Source organism: Nicotiana sylvestris, chromosome 8, assembly GCF_000393655.2.
Source record: "Nicotiana sylvestris chromosome 8, ASM39365v2, whole genome shotgun sequence".
In the NCBI taxonomy this organism is placed as follows: domain Eukaryota; kingdom Viridiplantae; phylum Streptophyta; class Magnoliopsida; order Solanales; family Solanaceae; genus Nicotiana; species Nicotiana sylvestris.
This window is the reverse complement of record NC_091064.1, coordinates 177,236,757-177,243,209: the sequence shown is the minus strand read 5'-3', so window position 1 is coordinate 177,243,209 and position 6,453 is coordinate 177,236,757.

Here is a 6,453-nt window from a genome sequence, read left to right as displayed (position 1 = left end):
AACTCTCAAATTTTTTTAAATTATTTTTCTAGTTTTTTTATTCGTACATCCAAATATATATATATATATATATATATATATATATATATAATATAATAATAAATTATTTATATATCATAGTGTATAACATAATAATAATAATGTGTATATCAAAAAAGTATATTAAAGTTTTATTTTCCTTCTTTGTATAGCACATTTCAGATTGAAAACTCAAGTTCAAGATGACTCCACATGTGTATCCCGTGTATATCTCTATGTATATCAATGATATCTCATGTATATCATATGTATATTTGTATATCTATGAAACTTTGTGATATATATACGGTATATAATGTGATATACATAGGCGTCTATAAAAAAATTATGTTTATATACACGACATACAAAGTGATATATACAGACGTCCTTAAAAACCTGTGTGTGATATACATTGATGTACACAATATACAACATGATACACACTTGTCGCAGTTGGATTTTAGGTCAGCTTTTTTACCAGAAACCAGTCTAAATCACTTCTAATCTTGCTGAAATTTTGTATATAGCCTCGTTTAGGTCTTTTCAACCAATTTCAATCATACCCACTAGTTCAATTCAACCTCCCAAAAAAAAAGAGAAGAAAAATAAAGTTGAAATGTATTTTTTTCTCTCTTAGTTTTTGCTTTTGATTTTCTCTAATGTGATATCAACCTTACATTTTCATCCCACTATTTTTTTTTGCATAATTTGCAAGAATTTTTGTTAAACTATGAGAGAGAAAGAGAAGAGATAGAAGAAAAAATACAAGAAGAAAAGGGGGAGGGAAGCAGTAAACAAGAAGAGAAGTGAGCGGTGAAGAGGGGGGAGGGGAGCAGACGGTTTGGGGTCAATTGTTTGAGGGAGAATATATAAGAGAGCCGTTTTTTTAAGGATGTGGTTATATAATGCTAATTGTTTGGGGCTATCTTTGTCAAACCTAATGTAAGGCTAAAAAAACTACCTATTCCTATAATGTGTTGTCACCTGGTGCCATTTTTTCATTTAGGAGCCCAAACATGACCCGTCAAACTCCCAAAACCTAAACACAATCAACACTAGTGATAGAAACAAGATATATGCTTTCTCTCCGACTCTGTGCACTCTCTTAACTTCAAAAACGATCTCCGGTGTAATCCCTTTTCTTCAACGACTTCCTTCTCTACGACAAACTCTTTGCTGGGGATTTCTCTAGATCTCGAATTTTGGCCATTAGATATGTGACGACCCAAAGGGTCATCACCTATTTTCTTACCCATTATGTGCTTCTGAGGCCTTAAAAACCTCATTTAGAGTCGCTTCGATTTGTGTGTGCAGTCCGGGCGCGTAGCCGGAAAGCTTAAATATGAAATTCTGTGAAAAAAATGTTAAGTCTTGACTTTAAAATGAATAAATATGATTTCGGTCAATATTTTGGGTAAAGAGACCCGGACCCGTAATTTGACGGTCCCGGAGGGTCCGTAGGAAAATATGTGACTTGGACGTATGCCCGGAATCAAATTCCAAGGTCTCAAGCCCGAGAAATAAATTTTTAAGTGAAATTGTTTTTAGAAATTGAATAAGGAATTTTGAAATGAAAACTGATTAGAAAGCAATGGTATCAGGCCCGTATTTTAGTTCCGGCACTCGATACAGGTCTTATATATGACTTGAGTCATTCCTGTGAAATTTGGTTAAAAACGGACGTCGTTTGACGTGATCCGGACCTTAATTGAGAAATTTGATGTTTAAAAGAGTTTTGAGAAATTTCATTGATCTCGAGGTTTAATTCGATGCTCGTAATGTTATTTTGGTAATTTGATTACACGAATATGTCCGTAGGATGTTTTTGAGGTTGTGTGTATACTTGGGTAGGAGTTTCGAGGGCTTGGGTGAATTTCGAGTAGGTTCCGGGATGTCTTAGGCTTAGATCAGGTGTTGCAGGTTCAGGAAGCCACAGTCTCTAAACCCTCTAGTGCGGTACGCGAGAAATTGTGTGCGATCGCGGAGGGGCGCAGCGCGGCCGCGGTCGCCTTTGTGCGGTCCGCGGTGGAAGTTGTGCGGCCGCAGACGCCTTTGTACGGTCCGCACAGGGTGCTCAACTGCAGGTCTTCAGGAGGGGCCAGCGCGGCCGCAATTGCCTTTGTGCGGTCCACGGTGGAGGTTGTGCGGCCGCGGTCCATTTGATGCGGTCCGCACTGGGTGTCTGAGAGGGGTATAAATAAATAGGAATTTCACTTATTTTTCACTTTTCAAAACCCCAAAACATAAGAGGCTATTTTTCAAACAACCTTTCTTCTCCAAAACGTTGGTAAGTGATTTATAACTCATTTTCTTCACTCCTTAACATCTTTTAACATGATTTCAACTTCAAATCAAACATTTTCATGGGGGAAATTGAGTGTTTTGGGTAGAACCTAGGTTTTCTAAAATTGGGGATTTGGACCTCAATTTGAGGTCCGATTTCAAAATAAATTATATATTTGGATTCGTAGGGGAATGGATAATCGGGTTTTGGTCCGAACCTCGGGTTTCGACCACGTGGGCCCAGGGTGATTTTTGACTTTTAGGTAAAACTTTGGAAAAACTCATTTTCATGCATTTGGGTTGATTCATTTAGCACTTATTGATGTAATTAAGTAACTTGTGACTAGATTTGAGCGGATTGGTGGTGGAATCAAGGGGTAAAGCTATAGTTGAGACTTGAGTGGTGATCAAGGAATCGAGGTAAGTGTTTGGTCTAACCCTAGCTTGAGGGATTAGGAGTTGAGTCATACTTGCTACTTGCTTCTTGTTGAGTACGACGTATAGGCATGGTGACGAGTATCTATACGTTGGTGTCAAGCATGACCGTGAGTCTTAAATTGAAAGTTGTTGTGTTCTTAAATGACACTTGGGTGCTTTACTTAATGATCTTCGATGATTGAGCATTTTCAATAATTGAACTGAGTACAAGTTGAGTTGAGGTTGGTTATAGCTGATTCTCCCTTGCCGGGATGACTAATTCAATATTGTGGTTCCCTTGTCGGGAAGTTATTATATTATTTATGTTCCCTTGCCAGGATTTCTTGTGATTGTGTGATGAAATGTAAAAGGGAGCGGGTGGTATGCCTACCACAAGATATAATGAAATGCAAAAGGGAGCGGGTGGTACGCCTACCACAAGATATACTGAAATGGGAGCGGGTGGTACGCCTACCACGAGATATAATGAAATGGGAGCGGGTGGTACGCCTACCACAAGATATAATAAAATGAGAGCGGGTGGTACGCCTATCACAAGATATAATGAAATGGGAGCGGGTGGTACGCCTACCACGAGATATGATGAAATGGGAAAGGGTGGTACACCTACCACAAGCTATATTAAAATGGGAGCGGGTGGTACGCCTACCACAAGATATACTAAAATGGGAGCAGGTGGTACGCCTACCATAAGATATACTAAAATGGGAGCAGGTGGTACGCCTACCACAAGATATGAGAAATGGGATCGGGTTGCACGCCTGCAACAAGATGAAACAGAAAGTGAAAGTTGCCTTATTTCTCTTTATCCGTGTTAGAAGATAAATTGTAGTTTCCTTACTATTCTTTGATATTCTGTTTTATTTGCTACCCCGGAGAATGTTTCCCCATTCCCTGTTTTGATTTCTTATTACTTGTTTTCGTTTCTGCCATATAGTATATAACTACACAGGTTTACCTGGAGTCTTGTCCTATCCTCGTCAGTACCTCGCCGGGGTTAGGATAGGCACTTACTAGCACATGGGGTCGGTTATGCTGATACTACACTCAGTGCTCTATTGCACAGATTCAGGTTTTGGACAGCAGTTGTAGCTTGGGAGCCAGCTTTCAATCCAGTGAGACACCGAGGTAGCCTTGCAAGCGTCCGCAAGCCCGACATCTCCTTTATTTCAGTCTGTTATCTCATGTATTCGAGACAAACAGTTTAGATTTCTCTTTCAAATAGTTGTATTTAGTACTCTTAGAAGTTCGTGAGTAATGTGATACCAGTTCTTGGGTAGAGGCACATGTTGATTTCCGCATTATTGTTCAGTTTCTTTAATTTAAGTCTTCCGCATATTTATTTAATTCCGTTATTTTCATGATATTACTGATAACTGTTAAAAGAAGTAATTTGTTAATGAAAAGGTAGTTAAGGGTTGGCTTGGCTATCTCTCATCAGTAGGCGCCATCACGACTCCCGAGGGTGGGAATTTCGGGTCGTGACAAGTTGGTATGAGAGCTCTAGGTTACATAGGTCTCACAACTCACGGACAAGCTCAGTAGAGTCTGAGGGATCGGTACGGAGACATCTGTATTTATCCCCAGAGGCTACAGAGTTAGGAAAATCTCACATTAGTTCTCCCTTATCCTGCGATTTTTTTCCACAAATGCTAAGTGGATTTCTACTTTGTTCTTTCGCAGCTGGAGAGAACACGCGCTTCCTCATCTACCGCTCAGCAGCCCGAGCCCCCAGCAGCAGCTTCCACTAGGGGCAGAGGGCGAGGCCTAGGCTGTGCTAGAGGCCGAGGTAGGGGCAGAGCTCAGCCCCGAGCAGCAGCACCAGTGGCGGAGCCTCAAGTTGATTTTGAGAAGGAGGTTCCGGCCCCAGTAGTTTCGGTGGGCCCAGCTCAGGTCCCATAGGGGTTCATTGCCACCCCAGTTCTTCGGGATGCTCTAGTCCAATTAGTAGGCCTCATAGAGAGTGTCACCCGAGCAGGTTTGCTTCCTGAAGCATCAGCCACTTCTAAGGCTGGAGGAGGGACCCAGACTCCTGCTACTCGCACCCCAGAGCAGGTAGCTCCTAAGATTCAGACTCCAGCGGTTCAGCCAGTTGGAGCAGTACAGTCGGGTGTGGTAGCTCAGACCGGTGATGGAGCGGTTATGTCTGCCGATACTTTGTGGAGACTAGATAGGTTCACCAAGCTCTTTACTACTACTTTCAGCGGCGCATCTACTGAGTATCCCCAGGATTATCTAGACAGCTGCCACGAGGTTCTCAGGAACATGGGCATTGTTGAGACCAATGGGGTCGATTTTGCTACATTTCGCTTGTCTGGATCTGCTAAGACTTGGTGGAGAGATTATTGCTTAGGGTCTCCATCTTTGACTTGGGAGTAGTTTACAGTGTTGTTCCTGGAGAAGTTTCTCCTCGTTACCTAGAGAGAGGCCTATCGGAGGCAGTTTGAGCGCCTTTAGAAGGGTTCCATGACGGTCAGTATGAGACCAGGTTCATCGACTTAGCTCGCCATGCTCTTATCATACTTCCTACCGAGAGATAGAGAGGGTGAGGAGGTTTATCGACGGTCTTATTCAGCCGATTCGTCTTTAGATGGCCAAGGAGGCCGGGAGTGAGATCACTTTTCAGGAGGCGGCCAATGTGGCCCGCAGAGTTGAGATGGTTCTGTCGGAGGGAGGTGGTCAGGAGTCGGATAAGAGGCCCCATCATTCAGGTAGATTCAGTGGTACTTCGTCTGGAGGTAGAGATTCATATGGTAGAGGCCATCCTTCTAGGCCCTTTCAGTCAGCTCTTCAGGCTTTTCACGGTGCTTCAGGTGGCTGTGGTCCTCCGGTTCAGTATTCTGATCAGCAGTCCTTCAGTACACCACCAGCACCTATCAGTGCACGATTTAGAGTTTTCAGGGTCGTCAGCCCCAGTAGCCGAGGGCTTGTTTTACTTGTGGCAACACGAGGCACATTGCTAGGTATTGCCCTCGGGCTTCGAGCAATTCTCCGCATCAGGGTTCTCGTGCTATGGTTCAGGCACTAGATGTTCCACAGCCCGCCCAGCCAGCTAGAGGTGGGCGTAGAGGTGCTAGAGGTGGAGGTAGAGGTCCTATAGGTGGAGCTCTGGCTACCAGATGTGGAGGACAGACAGTAGCAGGCCGTCTCAGAGAGGTAGTTTAAGGTAGTGGGACCCAACCCCAATGTTATGCTCTCCCAGCCAGGCCCGAGGCTGAGGCTTCAGATGCAGTTATTACATGTACTGTTCTGGTTTGTGATAGAGATGCTTCGGTGTTATTTGATCCAGTGTCTACATACTCGTATGTGTCATCTTATTTTGTACCATATCTGGTCATGCCTAGTGATACGTTGAGTATTCCTGTTTATGTGTCTACACCGGTGGGTGATTCTATTGTGGTAAATCGAGTCTATCGCTCTTGTGTAGTTGTGATTGGGGGTCTTGAGACTCATGTGGATTTGTTGCTTCTAGACATGGTCGATTTCGATATCATATTAGGGATGGACTGGCTATCACCTTACCAGACTATCTTGGACTGTCATGCCAAGACTATGACCTTAGCTTTACCGGGTATTCCTCATTTAGAGTGGAGAGGGACTCCTGGTCATTCTACCCGTAATGTTATTTCGTATGTGAAGGCTCGGCGTATGGTCGAGAAGGGGTGTTTGGCCTATTTAGCTTATGTTCATGATTCTAGTGCGAAGGTTTTC